This window comes from Toxorhynchites rutilus, chromosome 2 (assembly GCF_029784135.1).
Source record: "Toxorhynchites rutilus septentrionalis strain SRP chromosome 2, ASM2978413v1, whole genome shotgun sequence".
In the NCBI taxonomy this organism is placed as follows: Eukaryota; Metazoa; Arthropoda; class Insecta; order Diptera; family Culicidae; genus Toxorhynchites; species Toxorhynchites rutilus.
Window position 1 is genome coordinate 223,798,866 of NC_073745.1, and position 3,432 is coordinate 223,802,297.

At 35.7% G+C, this 3,432-nt stretch overlaps 2 long non-coding RNA genes across 2 annotated transcripts; one reads left to right on the forward strand and one right to left on the reverse strand.

The window, feature by feature from the left end:
* Positions 1 to 1,566: 1,566 nt before the first annotated feature.
* LOC129771621 (uncharacterized) lies at positions 1,567 to 1,934 on the reverse strand. Its single transcript, XR_008742427.1, has 2 exons — positions 1,836 to 1,934; positions 1,567 to 1,778 (listed from the first exon to the last, which is right to left on the reverse strand). It is a non-coding gene; the product is annotated as an uncharacterized LOC129771621 (long non-coding RNA).
* A 691-nt stretch (positions 1,935 to 2,625) lies between these two features.
* Positions 2,626 to 3,104, forward strand: LOC129764584 (uncharacterized). The gene is made up of 2 exons (XR_008741175.1): positions 2,626 to 2,740; positions 2,799 to 3,104. It is a non-coding gene; the product is annotated as an uncharacterized LOC129764584 (long non-coding RNA).
* Positions 3,105 to 3,432: the final 328 nt, after the last annotated feature.

Consider the following 3,432-nt stretch of genomic DNA (forward strand, 5'->3'; position numbering starts at 1 on the left):
CTTACTACCACTATTGAAGCAGCACGAGGGCACGACCATCTTCTGGCCGGATCTCGCTTCGTGCCACTATTCAAAGGACGTGTTGGAGTGGTACGAAGCCAACGGGGTCACCTTCGTGCCAAAGGAAATGAACCCGTCCAACGCGCCGGGGCTTCGCCCAATAGAGAAATATTGGGCGATTATGAAGCAGGCCCTCCGGAAGAACCCAAAAGTTGACAACTCGGAGGCGGACTTCAAGAGAAAATGGATTTCTGTTCAAAAAAAAACTACAACCAGACGTTGTACAGAACCTTATGGACGGGGTAAAGAGGAAGGTGCGAGCATACGGGCTTGGGCTCGAAGTATGAATAAAAAGAAAATGTCAAAAGTTGTTTAATAGTTTTTATTTTACTGTCTAAAATTTTCAAAAGGATCGGTCTACTGGGCGAATTTCTACTTTAGTCGACCATTTTGTGGCGACGTATTGTGTTCTCAAGTCAAGCCATTCAGCCATTTTTAGTGACGACCAAATTAGATTTTTCATGATCATAGAATACGCAGTTTTATAATGATTGCAGAGATAAAGGTTTGTTCCAAATTTCAGATCAATCGGTCATCGGAAGGGGGTCAAATTTCTATTAATGTGGGACAGCCCTACATACATTCAAACATACCGTTTTGTCTCAAATTCCGAACACTTAAGTTTTTTTTTGCCTATTAAACAGTGTCTCATTACACAAAATGGTACTTTTTCGCGGAATTAATGTGGTTTCTGGATACAATAGAGTTTTTTCTTTCATTTGGCTACCAAAAAATTAATTTACAAATTCATATTCTTGGTGAAAAACTAAAAATATGTTTGATTACATTTGCCTCAAATTCCGAACAACCAAAATGTAATTATATTTTTTAAATCATAACTTTTGAGCTACCAGACCGATTCAGATGATCGATATATTAAATCAAAGCGAATTAGCTAATTCTTCTTTGGAAAAATATAACACTCCCAAAAATTTACATATTGTGCTTCGAAACTTGATTCAAATTCCGAATTGGCTAACGCAAACATTTTATCGCTGGTTTTGTCAGTCACTTTTTTTGAAAATGCTTAGTATTTTAAGTTATATACAGTATCGATACCTTTGAATGATGTTAAACTGGAGCTTACGCCACAAAGAATGTCAGGGTATTTATTATTCAATTATTGAAAATATTAATGTTCAGTAAATTTTCTATTTAAAAATGAAGTGTTCGGAATTTGAAACAAAACGGTACATACAAACAGGTGAATGGAACCATTTAAAAAAGCAATTGATTATTTGGGAACTGCGATCATCTTGGATTTGAATTTTTCATTATCTATTGTGTTCTACTAGTCTACAAAAGTCTACAAATTGCAGTGATGGCGATCAACATTCGACATATAAAATTTAGTGAAGGTAAACTGCAGAGCTTTACGAGGTGAAATGCTGATTGATGAATGGTTCATTTATTTCATTGCCAACTATTTTCTGTTCACCTACATCAACAGAATGTAGTTTAGTATCTAAGTTCGACGCTTATATGAAATAATTGAAAACACATTCATTTGGTATTGTTAACATATATTACCATTTTCTTGATGCGCTTATTAACTAGATGAAGCATTGATCATAATAATAATGTGCTTTCCCAGTGTGAGTGTTCCGTGATCCGTTAATAATACCAATACGGAGAGTAACCATAACCGCCATAGTAATCACCCAGGCCGTAGTAGCCGGAACTCCATGGATAGCCACCGTAGCCGTATTCATACCATCCTGCAATATTTATAAAGATTATAAATGTAGTGTTTCACAATTAAACATTCTACCAACCTAAAGGATAACTGCTAACTACAGCAATGATCAGCGCAATCAATAGAAGGAGAGTTAAATTCATCATCTTGTTGCTTCCCGTCGATAAACGTAGTCAGGAACAGTATAAGTTATTTGCTGCAGGTGGATCTTATTTATAGGAACTTCGCACGTGATTTTATGCATATAATGAATCTCCAACGGTCAATCCGAGGTCGTCTTAAAATTATGTATTGCAATGTGCAATGCTCGTCAATAGATTGGTGATTGTAAAAATATATATTTTTTCTGACAGCAAATTGTAAAGAGATTTATTTAACATTACTGAAAATCTACGGTTATGCAGCTTCTCTGAGAGAACATACATGTATATTGAATAATACAGAGATTATTGGCCCCATCACCTAAAAAGGAGCAATCAAAAGGAACTAATAAGTTTTTGCGCTTGGGAATCTTGAAATAAATCAACTCACATGTGTTTTCCTACTCATCTTCCGATTTTCTAAATATTTTCCATACCTCGTTGGCGATTGTAAATAGTCTAATGATTGGCAGTTGATTACTTTGAGACCGTTTTTCTTGTCTAGTTGATATTAGTCGCACGTCTGAAATCTCATTATATTATTGGATAATAATTTAAAACAGAAAAACTTTCAAATCTCAAATCCTCCAAATCCCACATTGTAAGATAACAGAGCGAAGCAAAGATCCATTGAGAATATAATGAAATGGTCGCAGATTGACTGGTAGAGATTTACTTTCTGCATAAAATCACGTGCAAAGCTCCTATAAATAAGCTCCACCTGCAGCAGATAACTTATACTGTTCCTGACTACGCTTATCGACGGGAAGCAACAAGATGATGAATTTAACTCTCCTTCTATTGATTGCACTGATCTTTGCTGTAGTGAGCAGTTATCCGTTAGGTTGGTAACATTTGTGATTGTTGAAACACTAAATATATAATCGTTATTAATTTTACAGGATGGTATGGATACGGCTATGGTGGCTACCCTTGGAGTTCCGGCTACTACGGTCTAGGTGATTACTATGGCGGTTATGGTTACTCTCCGTATTGGTATTATTAACGGTTTGACTCACGGCACACTGATTCTGGAAATATTATAAACAATTCTTGTTAATAAGCGCATCAATTAAATGGTCGTATGTACGAATAATACCAAATTAATGTATTTTCAATTATTTCATATCAACACGTAACTTAGATGCTAAACTACATTCTAACATTTTTGAGGATAAATAATAGAGAATAAATGGAAATAAACTTAAGAGCCATCCATTATTTTGTATATTTGGGCTGGGTAAATTCAAAGTCTGCTAGGCTCTAAGCTAGACTTGTAGGTTTGTAAGCTGCCAAAAGTCGATCGGTAACATTGCGATTTGTATATTTATTTATATGAGGCCTTAAAAATTTCGGTTTTTTGCTGCAACAATTTCGTCATTTGACAAAAAATACGTACAAACACGAAAACATTTTTTGGATGTTGGGAACAGATAAACATCGGAGGGAGTCAGGTCTGACAAATGCGATGGATGTTCCAAGCGATCATGCTTTGATTCGATCAATTCGCCCTCATAACATCGCTGACAGGTCTGC